We start from the raw sequence: 19,007 nt of genomic DNA on the forward strand, positions 1-19,007 counted from the left end.
CTGAGAGCTATGCTAATAAAAGTCAGGTGATTGTTAAAAATTTTCTTACTATGTAACATGCTGTTATATCTCATTCAAATGTAGTTACCTTCCAAGTTTTATTAGAGAGTGCCAATTTCCACCTACGAGGAGGGGACTTGAAGAATTGTGTTCAGAACAAATAAGTAAGAATAACGGCTCCTTATATCTATCCCAGAACTTTTAGCACAACTCGTTAATGCTTTGGGAGACTACAAGTCATTAATGTGGCACTTGTAAGGAATATTGCCTATGTTTTTGTTTTGTTTACTTTTTATTTCCTAGTTAATTTATCCTAGCTTTCTAGGTACCCTTAAGTTACAAGGCAGATTCTATTTTTCTCTACATTTTGAAAGCCATGCCAGGTGGTCTGTGATCCCGCTGGCCTTCAACATATCCATTTTTTAACATGCTCAACAAAAAAAGGGATTTAAACAATGCATGGATGAGGCAGAGAATCAGGCTTTGCTATCTAGCCCACAGTGGAAATCATTTCAACAGAAAACATGAGTATCCCCCTGAGCAGGATCTGAAGAGAGGAAACACTGACTTCTAAACTCATACAAAAGAAAGAAGCAATTAAGATCTTGGAATAATCCAGAGCAAATACACAAGAAGTAGGATTAAAAAGGCAAAGGAGATGAATCCTTGGATCTCATAGTTGTAAGATTTCCCTAGCATCGAAGCAAGTCCCCTGTCCAAAGCACAAATTTCCCCTACCCCATCCCTAACATAAATTCATTCATTTAAAACATCAGAGACAAGGGACTTGCTATCCCAAGAATCAGGCTGTTCTCACCACTTGTTAGGGTTATTGGAGAGAAGATTCTTATTCAGGTAGGTAAATGAGATGGCTGATGAGACTCCTTCTACCACCACCTCCAAGAAATATTTCCTGATTCCCCCTAATTACTAGTGCCTGCCCCAAAAAGTTACTTTTATATTTTGTATATACCTATATATGTGTTTGTTGCCTCCTCCAATAGAATGTGAGCTCCTTAAGCAAAAAGACTATCTCATCTTTAAAAAATAAAATATTCCCAATACCTAGAATAGTGCCTGGTACATAATATACACAATAAATGCTTGTTTTTCTAAGCAACTGGGTTTAAGTAACTTGCTCAAGGTTATGTGGCCAGTTATATTTTGTGTGGGTGCTAAGTATCTGAGGCCGGAACTTATCCCAGGTCTCCCAACTCAGCGGCCGGCGCTCTTACTCGCTGCACCAACTGGCTGCCCCACAATAAATGCTTGTTGATTGATTAACTTCTTCACATCTGAAGCATGAAGAATTAGTTAGGATGCAATTATGATAACTTGGTAAGAAGAAATATGGACCACAACTAAGGGAGTCACAGTGGTAGAGGAAAACAGAAGGTGGATTCAGGGTATATTATTGCAGAGGTTGAAATAGTAGGAATTGGTCATTGGAGTTATAAAATGATGAAGTTTTAAGCTTGGATGATTAGACAAATGTTAGTACCACCAGTAGCATTAGAGAAGATGGGGGAATGCAAATGAATGATAGTCTGAGAAGTTGAGTTAAGGGAGATAGAAGATTAGGAATTTAGCTTTGGACAAGTTGATGGAGACAGCTAGGTGGTACAGTGAAGAATATATTAGAGTCAGGAAGATCTGAATTTGAATCCTACTTTAGACACTTAGTTGTGTGACTGAGCAAATCACTTAGACTTCATCTGCCTGAATCTCCACAGAGAGAGATTGAGGATGGAAAGCCTTGAGTTGTCATCTCTTAATCCTCCAAGTTACTGTCTTCCTTTTAAAATTCCTTAATTGAAAGAACTGAAAAATGTAGAAATTTTATGCCCTATCTCAGGATCATTAACAGATGCTTTGGGGGGATGAGGGCTTTCCTGGCACCTCTCAAATTCCCACCAAATGGGCATCTGCCTCCTCCATGTAGAGACAATACTGGTCCTGCCTATAGCTTCCCTTTTGATCTCTAACATCTTTCCATCACTTCTGAAGTAGTGGTGTTTAAAAAAAAACAACTATTATTCTGAGAACTACATAGGATACTTGCAGGAATGACAATTTGAGAGAAAACAGAGGTATGGTTTTCTTCTTCAACAGAATATGATGGGAAAGACTGCGGGACCTAAAGTCAAGTGAACAAGCATTTATCAAATGCTTACCATGCACCAGCACTATGTTAAGTCCATCATTCAATCAACTTTATTAAATGACTATGTTTCATGCTAAGTACTGGAGATGCAAAAGGAGGCAAAACAGACCCTGCCTTCAAGGAGCTAACAATCTAATAGGGGAAACAGTATGTAAGCAAATATATACAAAACTACCTATGTATAGGATAAATAGGAAATAATTAACAGAGGGAAGGCACTAGAATTAAGAGGGATTGGGGAAAGCTTCCAGTAAAAGATAGAATTTTAGTTGTCATTTAAAAAGAAGCCAGGGAGGTCAAGAGGTAGAGCAGAGGAGGAGGAGCATTTCAAGCATGGAGGATAAGCAGAAAAGATAACCCAGAACTGAGAGTTGGAGTGTCTTGTTTGTGGAACAGCCAGGATACCAGTGTCACTGGATCAAAGAATACATGTTGGGGAGTAAGGTATAAGAAGACCAAGACTGGAAAGGTAGGAAGAAGCTAGGTTATATGGCCTACATATATATGCTTTGAGTGACAAACAAAGCATTTTGTATTTGCTCCTGGAGGCAATAGGGAGCCCATGGAGTTTTATTGAGTAGAGGAATGACATGGTTGGATTTGCACTTTAGGAAAATCACTTTAGTGGCTAAATGGAGAATGAATTGGGGTAGGGAGACTTGAGGCAGGCAAACCTACCAGCAGGCTAATGCAATAATCTAGAAGTGAAGTGATGAAGGTGTGCACTAGAGTGGTGTCAGTGTCAGAGGAGTGAAGGGGGAAAGTGCTGGGGACAGAAATATAAGCAGAAAGAAAGACACTTCCTGTCCTCAAAAACCTTACATTCTAATTGGGGAAGATATCAAATAAAAGGAGGGGAAATACCCAGTGCATGGCTCATATTAAAGAAAGCTCTGCGGACATATCTCAGCAGTGAAGCCTGGAGAGGAATGAAGTCAGCAGAGACCTCAGTTCACATCCTACTTCAGCTACTTATTAGCTATTTAACAACAAACAAGTCACTTAACCTTTCTAAAGTAACCTTGAGGTGCTATATAAATGTCGGCTATTCTCAAATCGGATACTCTTTCCATTATCCTAGACCTCCTTGCCCATACACACTTCCATCCACCCTTCTTTTTTCTCTTCTAGGCTCTCTTGAATGTTTACTTAAACCTGACAACCTATTGGGGAATGAGGCTGAAACACACACACACACACACACACACACACACGCATCCCACATATTATACATACCCGCATTTCCCTTTGATCCACCCAAGAACAATCCTGCTCTGATGTGTCTCTGAAAACACGTTAGATTCCTTCTAAAATGCAAAGTACTCATTGGAGCTCAGGATCACAGAGCCAGAATTTAAAAGAATGTTAGTGGTCAGTTAGTCCAATACCTGCCATCATTCAACAAATGAGGAAATAAGACCAGAGAGAAAAAAAATTTCACCACTAGTGAAGAGCACAGCCCAGATTTGAACTTTTTTTTTCTGTTGTACTGTAATTTTATTTATTTTATAAATATTTCCCAATTACTTATTTTTTAGTTTTCAACATTCATTTTTATAAGATTGTGAGTTCCAGATTTCCCTCCTTTCCCTCCCCCTTCCCAAGACAGCAAGCAATCTGATATGGGTCATACATGTACAATCATGTTAACTGTATTTCCTCAGGCATGTTGTGAAAGAAGAAAGATTTGAACTTCTGACTTCAAATTTTATGCATTTTTCTCTCTTACAGACTGGTTCTTTTCCAAAACCGAGTGATCATAGAGTTAGAAAAATAAAATAAAATTTCAATTCCCTCTGTGAGTAAAGAGTATATTATTCGGCATTATTTAGAAACAGTTCAGATGACTTTGAAAGTCTTTTAGCAAAAAATCCAAAGGCAAAATCTGGTGCTTGTATAAGCTCTTACCTCCCTGTAGTGACCTTGAATATATAAAAGGCTAAAACTGGAAGAAGGAACATTTCCTCATCTGTATTGGGGAAAAAACAATATTTGGGTAATAGACTTACTTTAGTCTTGCTTGAAAAGCATTTTCCAGTTACATTTCTTTGTTATCAGAAGAGAAAGGCCTTGATGAGACATAATCAAAAGAAAGGGAAAAAAATAAAGTCAGATGAGATGGTGTGGACAGATGGTCAAATAAAAAATTACACGTAAATCAAATAACAATAAACTTTGAGAGTGTCTGCACAGTTGCTGCCTCCTGTACATGGAGCCTTCAAAACAAATTCAGGAGCAAATGGTCCCTTTGTATCTACTCAATGAAATAAAATATTATGCTTGGGATTTAAAGGAGGACATCTTTTTCAGGGTTCATTTTTGTTAGCTCCTTTGGTTAAATCATTGAGGGATACAAACTCTAGCACATCAAAAACACAGCCTTTGGTGCAGTGAAAATTAGTTTCATCCTTGAACTTGCAAAAGGAAAGAAAAGTCTAATGATGGCCAGTGGGTTCCTGTAGTACACATGTGGACAAAGTCCCTGAGTTCCTTTTTAAACTCATAGACATACAAGCAATGTACTTTCCTGAGAATGGAGGGGAAAGGTCTCCCTTCACTCATATTAGTGCCACACACTAAATTAAACTGTTTATCTATATATACAATTAGTCCATAATTCATTACCATTAACAAAGAAGTCAGTAATACTGCCATACATAGGAGTAAGATTCAAGAGGTGGTTAAGTGACATAGTGGATAGATTACCAGACCTGGAGTCAGGAATATCTGTAAGAAAATCTGACCTCATGTATTTACGAGCTATTTGATGGCTCAGGCACTTAACGCTGGCCTGCCTCTGTTTCCTCATACATAAGATAGGTATAATAATAGCACTTACATGCCAGAATTGTTGTGCAGATAAAATGAGTTATTTTAAAGTGTTTTGAAATCTAAAGCATCATAAATGCTATTTATTGTTATTTAGCTAATCTAAAACCATTTGGATCTACAAACATTTAGCAGACTTCTAGTAGGCAATCTACAAGCATGTAGTAGGCAGCTGACACTGGACAGAGTGCTGGGCCTGGAGTCAGGAAGACCTGAATTCAAATCCGGCCTCATACACTTGCTAGGTGTGTGATCTTAACCTCTGTTTGCTTCAGTTTCCTCAACCATAACACTGGGATAATAATAGCATCTACCTCCCAAGGTTGTGAGAATCAGATGAGATAATATTTGTAAATTGCTTAGGATAGTGCCTGGAAAATAGTAAGCACTATATAAATGAAAATTATTATTATTATTATTATTAAGCATTTATTAAGCTCTTATTGCATGCAAGGTATTTCATTGAGCTCTGGGAATATAGTACAACGTAAAAGGATATACTTGCTCTCAAAGAGCTTATAGTCTAATGGGAGTGAAAACATATAGGTAAATAGATACATTAAAAATGTATAGTGAGTACGTGCGAGGCAACTTTAGGGGGACACTAGCAGCTGAACAGACTGGGAAAGGTCGCCAGTACAAGGTGGCACTCAAGTACCATATTGAAGCAAGTGAGGGGGTCTGAGAGGGAAAGTCAAGAACATTGTAGACGTGGGATAGCCAGTCAAAAGACATGGATTTGGGAAATGTAGCTAAATGTATGAGGAACAACAAGTATAGCAATGTGACCAGACTGTAGAATGCATAAAAGAGAGTAAAAAGACTAGAAATTTGGTAATGAGTCAGATTATGGAGAGCTTTAAATGCTAACCATGTTTCTAGAGGTAATAGTGAATCAGAATAGTTTACTGAATGGTGGGGCCAAGGGAAGGGAGGTGAGAAGATTGGGTGTGAAGTGACCTGAGTTTTTGGAAAATCACTTATGCAGCTGACTAGAGGCTGGATAGGAATGGGGAAAGATTGTAAAGGCAAGAAGGCAAATTAGAAGCATAATAGATGAAAAGTAATGAGGGCCTCAAATAGGAAGGTGTCTCTGTGAGTGGAGAGAAGAGGACTACATTTGAAAGTAGCAGAGGTAGAAGTAACAATCCAGTGTGAAGAGTCAACATTGACACCAATGTTGTGAACGTAGGTGACTAAGAAAATGGCAGTACCCACCACAGTAATAGGAAAGTTCTGAAGAGGACTGGGTTTAGGAGGAAAGATGATGAGTTCTATTTTGAACATGTTGAATTTGAGATGTCTACCAGTGCAAAATGTCAAATATGCATTTGGTGATGAGGGATTAGACTTCAGGAAAGTCTAGGGATGGATCTGGGAATCATCAGCATAGAGAAAATAATTGAACCCGTGCATTTGATGAGATTACTAAATAGTGTAGAGACAAGAGTTCTCAGAAGAAAGCCTTGGGAGACACCCATAGTTAATAGGCATGACATGAATGAAGATCCAATAAAGGGGACTGAGAAGAAACAGACAGGTAATAGGAGAAGCAGGAGTAAAAAGTGTCATGAAAATCTACAGAAAAGAGACACCTAATTCTTGCCCTGCATGGTCATAGGGAGGCAGTGCAGCAAAGAACTGATATAACAGACTTTTTAAAAAATGTTAGACTTCGAAGCATGAAAGATATGAATTTAAATGTCACTTCCAACATTTACCAGCTATGTCATCATTGCCTGGTTCCCTAATGCCTCTGAACCTCCATTTTCTCCATTATATAAAATGAGAGTAATACTATCTGTGGTACCTACTTCATAATACTGTTGTAAAAGTGACACGAGATGTTTACAAAACACATTTACAAAACATCTGTTAAACATCCAAAAATCAAATCAAGAATAGCTATGATTGTTATTATTATGACTTCACAGTCCCTCATCATTCTGGCTGCCCTCCAATGGATACTCTCCAGCATGTCAATGATCCTTATAAAACATGGCACCTAGAACTTAATACAATAGTCTAGATATTGTCTGACCAAAGTAGAGCATGAAGGGACTATTAGGTTTTGTGCCTGGGACACCATGTCCCTCTTAATGTGGCCTGTGTTTGCATTAGCTTTTGTAGACTGCCTTCTTTCTCTGGATTTATATTGAGCTCGCTGTAAACCAAAACCCATAGTTCTTCACAATAACTCTACTGTCTAGCCTTACCTTGCTGCATTTTGTACTTGTAAAGGTAATTTTTTTTCTGCCCAAGTAACACTTCACATTTCTCATTATTAAAAATTAATCTTACTAGATTCATCCTATTATTCCAGTCAATCAAGATAATTTTGGATCTTGTCGCCTAACATATTAGCTATCTGTCCCAACTTAATGTAACCTACAAATTTGATAAATATGCCATCTATGGCTTCATTCAAGACATTGATTAAAAATGTAGAGTAACACAGAACCAAGGGCAGATCCCTAGGGCCATTCACTAGATTGAAATTATAGACAAAATTGAAATTGTCTGCTTCCTTGAAAAGCTCATGTGGTGTACATAGGTAATCAAATATATGGCCATTTGAGGAAGGAAAGAATATTAACAAGTGGGACACAAGGGGCAGCTTTAAGAGGAGATAAAGCCTGAGCTGAAACTTAAAAGAAGATAAGGATTATAAGAGGCAGAAATGGGGAGAGAATATGTTCCAGGCACTGGGAACAGTTTGGGAAAATACACTACAGCAGGAGATGAAATGTTGTTTATGTGAGACAACTAGGAGAGCGATTTGGCAGAGTTTGTAAAGGCAAATAATGTGAGATAAGAACAGAATGGACTTCCTACCAAGATGATTGCCTTAACAGGAGACAGACCAACTAGCTCCCACATGCCTATCTCATCAAAACCCTTAAGTTCTCACCAGACCAAATAATTTTCAAAAAACCACAAGTTACTTTTTTCCTCTCCAGAATATAAAAAGTCAGAAGCCCAAACAAAATAGGAAATAGGACCGCTCCAGCAAAGTGAGTGCCAGCATGACCAGAGACAGTACACATGTAGGATGCAAAGTTCTTTTCAATGGCAATAAAAATAGAAGGCTCCCCTGAAGGACCTTGTCAGGACCTTGGAATCCTTAGGAGGAGCAGTAAACAGAAACCAGTTACCAGAATGGCTCCAACCAACTCAACAATGGCAACTAATGAGGTGCCAAATAAGGTTGTTGTTCAGTCATTCAGTGGTTCCCAACACTTTGTGACTCCATGTATCATAAGACTCTTATGATACTGTGCTGTTAATGGGTTGTTGGGGGTTTTTTTTGGGGGGGGGTGTTGGAAAAAATACCAGAATGGTCTACCATTTCCTTCTCCAATGGATTAAGGCAAACAGGTTAAGTAGCTTGCTCAGGGTCACACACCTAATAAGTATCTGAAGCCAGATTTGAGCTGAGGTCTTCCTGACTCTAGGTCCAGTACTCTATCCACTAAGCTACCTAGCTGCCTCTTCTAGGGCCACGGTACCCAGATCCAATACACACACACATACACACATAAATTATGTACATGTATGTATAGATAGAGCCTTGATATCTCTCTTGAATTCTATGCTCACATCAACACCTGACGGATGGATAATTCCATCTAAATGTTCCCACAGCATATCAAACTCAATGTGTCTACAACAGAACCTCTCATCTTTCTTCTTATGCTATCTTCTTATCCAAATTTCCCAATTTTAGTTGAAGGTATAAACATCTTTTTAGTTATTGAGGTTTATAGCCTCAAAGATATTCTTATTTCTGCCCTCTCCTTAACCATACCCTGACAATCTTGGTAAATCTTAAGAGACTATCTTAATCTCTTTTGCATTCATTTCCTTTCCTCCACTAACTCAGGTCTTCATCAATTCTTGCCCAAATGATCTTGATAGTTCCCTTATTTATTTCCCTGTTTTCAAACACTCCTCTATCTGGTCTACCCTCCACAGAACAATCAAAATAATTAGTTCTTTGAAGGGTGGCAGAGGGTGTTGTCATAGGAGTATTAGTTTAGAGTTGGAAAGGGCCTCAGCAGTGATCTAGTCCAACTCTCTTATTTTATATATGAGGAAATTGAACCCCAGAGAAGTTGTGACTTGACCAAGGTCACACATGTAATAAACTTCAGAGGCAAGATTTAAACTCAGATCTTCTGACTCCAAAGACAGTATTCTTTCCTCTGTACCACACATCATTTCTCTATATAGATATAATGAAGATTCAAATTATGAGAATTAAGAAATCTGACAGAGAATTTGAGAAAACAACATGTTTATTGTAATCCCAGATATGAGAGCATGGGTAGGGGTAGAGAGGAAGACCATGAGTTGGGTGCTAAACATCTGAGAAAGGAGTGTAACTCATAGCCCAGAATCCAAAATTCAAGATTTACCTGGAGCAGGTTTAAGACTACCCCTGAAGCCATATTTCTGTGATTCATTTCCTCCAGGAACATCAGAATATAGTTCATGTCTAAGTTTCCTTTGATATATAGGTTAAAGGATTTCCCATTCCTATTTAGGCATTCAAAGTAACAGTACATATCAGACTCAGACAGCTAAGAAAAATGTAAAGCAACAGAAAGGACTCACAGTAACACATAAAAAGTCAGTACAATTTTTTTCTCTTTCTAGTAGGACCCACCTTCTACCTCAGAGAACTCCAGCCTTATAGTGATGACCCAATAAGTAAAGGTCTGGACTTCCACATATGAAAAGAGGGAAAACTCTCTAGAAACTCCAAGTATATTATCCTCCACTAAATAACTCATAGTAGTAGCAGATGGCAAAATGTAAGCTTTATACTTCAAATCATGGCTTAGTCTCCTCTCCTTGCTCCAAATGGAACATCCTCTGGGGGGAAAAATGACCTGAAATGCAGCGTTCTCTGAGGAAAGTCAGGTTTCATGAGCAATGGAAGATGGAAAGAGCATAAGAAAAAGAGATCTAGCATAAGAGTATCATAGCTCTAGAATAGGTAGGGACCATAGATATCATATAATTCAATCCTTTCTTTTTTTTTTTTAGATTATGAAACTGGAACCTAGAAAGATTAAATGACTTTGCCCAAGGTCACACAGGTAGTAAAAAACAGAGGCAGGATTTGAACCCAGGCACTCTGAGACCAATAGCAGCCCCCAGATTTGTTAAAGGGCTCCACAGGGGAAAATGAAATGGTGGGGGGGGCTAAGGAGGACAAGGGTGATGGAGAGGCAGGACTAAGCTGGATAAGAATACACATTTTCTGAGAAGCAGAAGAGAGAAATGATTTTGCACCTCAGCATTTGGTTCACAGCTCTTTCATTCTCCAACTGTGTGACCTCAGGCAGGTCACTTGTTTAGTACCCAATTTTGTCACTGGTAGCTGTGTGACCCCAGGCAAGTCACTTAACTTGTCCTCATCTATAAAATAAGCTGGAGCAGGAAATGGCAAACTAGTCCAGTATCTTTGCCAAGAAAACCCCAAATGGGGTCACAAAGTATCAGACACCACTAAAAAGACCTGGACAACAAAAGTCAAGTCAAAAAACATGTATTAAGTGCTTACCTCATACTAGGCACAGTGCTAAATTGCTGTGAATACAAAATATGTAAAAAGAAAGGCAGTCCTTTCCCTCAAGGAGTTTACATTCTACCTGGGGAAGATAACAAATAAAGGGGAACTTTGTGAAAAGCTGCAGGGAATGGGAAGGTACCCAGTCCAAGGAACAGTGGAAAAGTCTGGAGAGTTAGGAGTAGAGCCAGGAGAAAAATGAAGATGTAAATATGACTATCTTGGACATTTCCTCAAAATGGAGGGTATGAGAGGAATCCACCAACTGGAGAAAGGGTTCTCAGTGGCAGAGAGACTGTCCCCAGGTGTGGGGAACCTGTGGCCTTGAAGCCACAAGTGTGTCTCCTTGATTAAATCCAAACTTCAGAGAACAAATCTCTTTAATAAAAGGCTGTACCCAAGGTCCTAGAAGGCCACATGTGACCAGTTCTAGGCAAGATCCTTACCCCTGGTCCAGGGTGAGAAAATCATTGGGTAAGAGGCATCTAACAGGGTGAGAAGGATGCTAAGACATGGAGGACAAGTCAAGAGAATACAGAATGAAGTCAGGAGATAAGTGAAGGAGAAGTAATCCATGCATTAACAACATCCCAGATTTGTTTTAGAATCAAGAGGATGTCAATAAAAGTGCTTTTGAATTATGACAGACTATGTGAATGTAGGCTGTGAATATTGTGAGAAGGTGTGGTGGGATGGGGAGGGATTATTTGTGTACAGTCACTCTACAGTATCCTAGTAAATAACTGGGAAGTATGAAGGAAAAAGCAAGGATGAAGGTGAGAGCTACTCCCAAGTCACTCAAATCCCAAAATGGCTTTTTTCCTTTGGTGAGTTTATGAAAAGCTGCTTTCTTTACCACAGAACAGAATCTGGTTCGGTGCTCTCCAGGGATCTGCCGTGTTCCATGTTTGTCTCTTCTTCCCAGGTTACAAGAGTGATTTAAGCATCATGTTACATAAAGAATATTGACGAGCTAGAAGTGTTAGGTACAAAAAAGGGCAACAGCACTGCATGCCAAATGAGGTTTATACTCTTTTCAAGGAACATAGATAGATAGATAGATAGATAGATAGATAGATAGATAGATAGATAGATAGATAGATAGATAGATAGGTAGATAGATAGATAGATAGATAATAGAAAGAGATGGTAGACAGATGATATAAATAGATGATAAAAAAATGACAGCTAGATATAGGAAATAACAAATAAATAAAAGATAGATAAGAGAAAATTTAAAATAATTCATAAATCTTAGGGTCACAGGATTTAGAACTTGGAAATATATTAGAGATTCCCCTAGTCCAACCCCCTCTTTTCAGATGAAAAATCCAAGGTCCCAACAAGGGAAGTAACTTGCCCTAGGTCACAGTTCTCTGACTCAAATCCAGTGCCCTTTCTACTATACTGTGATGACTAACTCAGTCCCATTTATAAAATCTGAAAGCACAATCATTTAAGGTTATTTGAGAGCAGGGTTGGTGGGGGGAGAGAGAGAGAGAGAGAGAGAGAGAGAGAGAGAGAGAGAGAGAGAGAGAGAGAGAGCTTGATTTTTTATATATACCTTTACTGTAAGGAGTGTAATGACCATAGCAAAATAGTTTCACAGCCAGAGGGGGTATAATTGTTTCCTTTGTATACAAAGGTGCTACAAAACAATGTTTCCCAAACTAATTTGGCCACAGAATACTTTGGAATATGAAATATATTTATAAAACCTACAAGATCACAAGGTGAAGATCTAGAAGGAAGCTTAAAGATCATTTATACTCCTCATTTTAGAGAACACAAAACTGAAGTCCAAAGTATGTAAAATGAAGAAATTTAGAATGAAGGAATATAGAGCTAAAAGGGAACTTAAGGGCCATTTAACCCAAATCCCTCTTTTTAAAGAATATAAATTGAGCCTTTAAAGTTAAGTGACTTATCCAAATATTATCTGGAAGAAATAGGATTTGAACTCAGGTCCTCTGATTCTAAAAGCACTGATTTTTTTAAAATTTAACAATAAAACATAGACTCCAGAGTGCACCAAGGTATAACAGGTAATGATTACTAGAACTAGTAAGCATTCTAGCCCAAATCCTCTTATTCCAATTCCATTCAATTCTATAAGTATTTATTGAGCACCTACAATATGCAACGCACTGTGATCAGGACTACACATGACAAAACAATAAAATTATTCATTCACTCAAGAAGATTACATTCTATAATACCACCGCTAGTTCTGTATCCCAGAGAGATCAAAGTAAAGGGGAAAGGATCTATTCATACAAAAAAATATTTATAGCAGTTTATTTTGTGGTAACAAAGAACTGGAAATTGAGAAAATGCTCATCAATTGAGAATTGGCTGAACAAGTTGTGGTATGTGATTGTGATGGCATATTGTGCTCTAATGACAAGAGGATAGTTTCAGAAAAGCCAGGGAAGACTTATATGAATTCATGGAAAGTAAAGTGATGAGAACCAAGACAATATTGTACACAAGACAACAGCACTATTGTAAGAATTATCAACTGTAAAAGACCTAGCTACTCTAATAAAGACAATGATCCAAAATGGTTCCAAAGGCTGTATGATAAAAATTATATTCACCTTCAGAGAGAGAACTGATGAACTCTGAATGCAGTCTGAAGCATACATCTTTTTTACTTTATTTTTGTTGGGGGATTTTTTGTCTGTGATATCTTTTTTTTTAACATGGGTAAGATGGAACTATGTTTTGTAATTACTTCATTTATGCTCAGTATCAAGCTACTTGCCTTCTCAAGGAGAGGAAAGAGAAGGAAAAGAGGAAGAGTATTTGGAACTTAAAGTTTTTTTAAATGAATGTTAAAATTGTTCTATTTCTAATTGGGAAATATGTAATGAAATAAAAATACAATTTTAAAAAGAAGCTTACATTCTACTTGAGAGTGGGAGAGGTAGTAGAGAAAACATGCACACAATGAGTAAATGCATGATGATTTGAAGGGGAAAAGAACACTTAAAACTAGGGGGATCAGGAAAGACTTCCAAAGGAGATGACATATGAGCTGAGCCTCTAGCAGATGGAGATGTGGAAGAAACCTTTGGGAGATATCATGTGTCTGAGGGGGGATGGAAAGCAAGGAGGCAGTTTGGTTTGAATCCATATCCACTGATCCCAATATCAGTGATCTTTGAGAATTTCTCAACAATAGAGCATAGGCTCCACAGGGTACAAAAAGTGAGTTTGTATTTTATCCTTGAAGAAGCGGGGAACCTTTTAAATTTCTTGAGGAGGATAGTAACTTGGCCATGCCATTGCTTTGGGGGTATTATTTTCAATCAAGGCAGTAATATGGTTATATCATTACTTTAGGGGCATTATTGTGACAGCTGTGTGAGTGAATTAGAGAAGTAAGAGATTGAAAGCAGGGAGCCCAATTAAGAGGCTGTTGAAACATTTCCAGGCAAAAAAGTTATGAGTACCTAAACTAGGGTGGTGACCACAGAGAGAAGGGGAACATTGAAAAGAGGCTATCACCTCTGAATGGACACTGAGGTGTGGTGAATGAGAACAAAGAGCCAAAGGAAAATTCCAAAGTTATAAAGCTAAATTGTTTTTTAAAATAGTTGTGCCCTTAACAGAAATAGGGAAGTTTAGAGGGTAAAAAATTTGGGAAAGGGGAGTGAAATACATAAGATAGTGAGTTCAGTTTTGTGAATGTTGATTTTGAAATGCCAACAGGACATCTAAACGAAAGTGTCTAGCATATAGGTGACCAGGGCTCAAAAGAAAGAATAGGGCTGGATATATCAGTTGGGAAGTGTCTAGCAAACATAATTCCAGGTTTCTTTCTATTATACAACTCTGACTCTGTGGTGAATGTTGAATTGGACAAGGGAAGAGGAAAAATGTTGGGGATAAAATAGAGAAAATTGAACCTATTTTATGCTAAAAAAAAATTCCTACATGTAATATCCATTTTTCATAATTAAATTCCTTTGAGGTCATGGTGCAATATTGATAGCTGACATTAATATAGTACTTTAAGATTTGAAAAATAATTTGCATATAATATATCATTTGATCCTCAAAATAGCCCTGGGAAGCAGATGCTATTATTCCCATTTACAAATAAGAAAGATGAGATTGAGAGAGGTTGTGATTTTCCTAGAGTTACATAGCCAACAATTGCCTAAGACAGAATTTAAACTTCTGGTCTTCCTAACTCTGGGTCCAGAGAACTCTCCACTATGCTATCTGACTGTCTCAGGTGCAAAGTAATGGAAAGAATGCTGCATTTGAAGTGAAAAAGATTGAATCCAAGTTCTGAAACTTACTACATGTTTAGCCTTGGCCAAGTCACTTAACCTCTCTCAGACTCAGTTTCTTCACCTTAAAGGCATCTTGGTAGTATAGTGGATAGAGCATTGGGCCTAAAGTCAGGAAGACCTGAGTTCATATTCAGTATCAGACATTTACCAGCTGTGTGGCCCTGGGTAAGTCACTTGACCTCTATTTACCTGTTTCCTCAATTATAAAATGGGGATAATAATAGGATCTACCTAGCAGGAGTGTTGTGAGGATCAAATGAAATAATATTGGTAAAGGGTTTAGCACCATGCCTGGCACATAATAGGCACCTAATTAATGCTTGGTTTTTTTTCCTTCCTTTATCTATAAAAAAGGAAGATTAAACTAGATTATGACTCAGGTCCCTTCCAACTATAAATCTATGATTCTTTTTAAAAAGGAGAAAATGACCTACTATCAACATTTTCATAGAATCCCTATTTACATCAGGCAGAGCACAAGAGTACCATAGAAATCACCCAGAAAAAACCCTAGTATAAAATGTCCTGATCCCTACAGATCTTGCACAGGTGAGGGAAAAGAGGGTAGAAGAGGATCAGGGGCAACCTCTTGTTTCACATAGACACATCATCCCCAGTACTTAGGGAACAAGGTAGAGCTGTCGGGAAGGCACCTCTGTATATTCTCCAGTGGCACATGGTCCAACTTTTGCTGACTGCTCAGAAATTCTGAACCAAGTCTTCTTAAAAGCTAATGCAGCAGATAAACCAAACCAGGTGCTGTCTTTCATAAACAAGGTGCTGAACAGCCGGAGTGTGTGCCAGCTCCATTTATATAGCTGTTTACAAAGTACTTTCCTCCCAACCCTCTGAGGGAGATTAGAATGAATATTATCACCCCCATTTTGCAAATGGGAAACAGATGGGTTTCGGACAGGTGAAATGACTTACAAAGTGGCAAAACTGGGATGAAAATCCAAATCTTCTAGTTTCAGTACTCAATACAACATGCTATATCTGGAAAATAACTAATTGTGGGATGAAAAGGAGAATTTAGGACATGGGCAGAGGAAGTGTTTTGCCCACACATGACCACAAAACATTTACTCCCCAGCCTTAATGGGGAAAGTAAAATTCTATCTTTCTTATCAGAAAAAAAAAGAACTCAGACAAGTCAATTAGACCAGGTGCTGAGCATCTCCAACCTGGATTATACCCAAACTATTGTAGAAAAATAGAGTGTTTACAAATCTTTTAATAGATGCATTTATAGGAATCTTCACTTAACAAGCCTGATTTAAAAAGTTATGTCTATAATGAGGGCCTTGTGCTTGATTTTGTATGATGTTTTAACTTTTTTTTCTATAATTAATTCCATTGGACTTTTGGATGAGCATGTAGAAACTGAGATGCAAAGCTTAGGAATGAAAAATGAGTCAAAACAGGGAGAATGACAAACAGGGATTTCCCAAACTCTGGAAAGATTTTTTTTAAAAAAGATTGATTGGGGGTGGCTAGGTGGTGCAGTAAATAGAGCACTGGCCCTGAAGTCAGGAGGACTGGAGTTCAAATCTGGCTTCAGACACTTAATACAAAAACTAGCCTTGTGACCTTGGGTAAGTCACTTAACCCCAATTGCCCTACCTCCCCCCCTCTAAAAAAAGAAAAAAAAGATTGATTGAAGAGCCTAAGAGAAAGTATTATTAGAAAGCAATACTGGTATTGTGATAATGATAAAATAATTCAAGATCTGAGGTTGGAATGAATGATATCAGAGGTACCTTTAAGCTCTAAGCCTTTTGTGACTCTATTAGAATATGAAAAGGGGAGATTAAGAAAGAGGATGGGTCTTTAATCTACCTCATCCCAAGGAGACTTCTGCAGTTCCCCTGGGTGCAGGTAGAAGCAGTCACTATAAAAATCAAGATGAATCACAAAAACATTTCCCTAGCACAAATAGCTATCTTGACTTTTGTCCCTGTTTTTCTTCACCCTTCAGGACCTGGTATCCCCTCCTGAGACTGTTAATGAGAGGGTACCTATATTGTGATAAACTTTTCTCCTTTGAGATTTCCTAAAAAGAGAAAAGGTTGAGCTCCAAGTTCTATGTTATTGTAGTTCAGGGAAAATCAAGCAACATTTCATTCTATTAATTTTAGACCTATAATGTAAAAGAAAACCTTAGTAAGAAATATTCAATTAGAAAACAGGCAGATACCACAAATCAGAATGGAAGAGGCTAATAAACTGAGGGGAGGGGGGGGCGATGTTTAACATGTGATATTTTCAGCAAGCAGAATTTGTGTCCTTAAAATAAAAACTGGTCTTTGTATCACTGAAGTTATTTTTACAGATAACAGCACAGGTCATAAGGGCTAAATATCTCCTGCAACAAATTTCCCAAACAACTAACCAAAAGACTGAACTTTTTTTTTTCAAAACTTCCAACTGAGTTACTCTTTCCAAAATAATACTCCCAACTATAACCCAGAAACAGTTGGAAAGTAACTATCTGGCATATATTTTGCTAGAAAAGGTGCTGCTGAGACAGTAATTTTGTGAAGGAAATCTTCCTTCTGCTTCCTTTACCTTGCTCTGCTTCAGTGTTTCAAAGCAGAGCAGCACCATCTAGTTGTTTTGAGATCCAACTTTACTAAACTTTCTCCCTTCTTTCCGTATTGCTCCTGGTCCCACTCATGGGCAATGAACAATTTGACTACATGTGTTGTTCGGTTATGTCCGACTCTTTATGACCCCTTTTGGGATTTTATTTGCAAAGATATTGGAGTGGTTTGGTGTTTCTTTTTCCAGCCCATTTTATAAATAAGGAATTTAAGTAAACAGGGCTAAGTGACTTCCCCAGGTCCACACAGCTACTAAGTGTCTGAGGGCAGGGTGAAACTCAGGAAGATGAGTCTTCCTGACTCCAGAGCTGGCATTTTATTCACTGTGCCACTTAGCTGCTCCTATTATAGGTACTTAATTACAGGTATCAACTGGTTTTACAGAGAAAATAATTAACTGGATAGAATGAGTTTGACCTATGAGCCTAATTGCACAGAAGATAATCAAATGTTAGTAAAAATTCTTTATAATTACTGAGCAAAACAAGTATAAGTAAAAGGCTCAAGTAAGCTTGATCCTTATAAAAAGCTTTAGTATCCCACCTTTCCCCAAACCATTTTATTTTATTATTTTACAAGATTATGTTGTCAAAAAACAAGAGAGAATATTGGAGTCAGCTACATAATGGCATGGTGGATAGAACACTGGGCCCGGAGTCAGGAAGGCATAAATTTAAATATAACCTCAAATACTTAGTAGCTGTGTGACCCTAGCTAAGTCACTTAGCCTCTGTCTGCCTCAATTTCCTCATCTGTCAAGTGGGGATAATAATAATACCTCCCTCCCAGGATTATTAGGATAAAATGAGCTAATCTTTATAAAGCTTATAAAACCTAAGGTGCTACATGAATGCTAATGATTATTTTTAATATTGGATTAGAAGGCTGGGCAGCTAGGTGACATAGTAGATAGAATAATGCCAGACCTGGAGTCAGGAAAACCTGAGTTCAAACCAGACTCTTTACTAGCTGTGTGACCTTGGGCAAGTCACTTAATCCTCTTTGCCTCAATTTCCTCATCTGTAAAATAAGGTAGAGAAGAAAATGATAAACCATTCCAATATCTTTGCCAAGAAAACCCCAAATGGGGTCATGATAAGTCAGACACAACTGAAATGACTGAACAATAGAAGGCTGTTCTCAGAGGAAGGAATGATTTAAATCCTATTTCTGGTTTGGTTGTGGGGCCCTGAAAAAGTCAGAGCACACAGACAATTTTTTAAGGCTACAAATTGCACAATAGTTACAGATCTTCATTTGTAGAGGGGTCTTCAACAAGAAGCTTCCTGGGAGAATGAAACCACAGGTCCATAGACCAAATGTTTTCAAAATCCACTAGATTTCATTCATTCATTTTAGTCAGGTGTGTTGATCCTTTCATAATAATCTGTAACATTATCTTTAAAGTTTGAAAAGCATTTTACATACCTGGTATCATTTGAGCCTTATAACAGCCTGATGATGTTGGTGTTTCTCTAGTATTATTACCCTCATTTCCTAATTGAGGAAATTGTTGCTTGTCCATG

This window comes from Petaurus breviceps, unplaced genomic scaffold (assembly GCF_028583685.1).
Source record: "Petaurus breviceps papuanus isolate PSGF00001 unplaced genomic scaffold, PetGlider_PUasm1.0 90686, whole genome shotgun sequence".
Taxonomy (NCBI): Eukaryota; Metazoa; Chordata; class Mammalia; order Diprotodontia; family Petauridae; genus Petaurus; species Petaurus breviceps.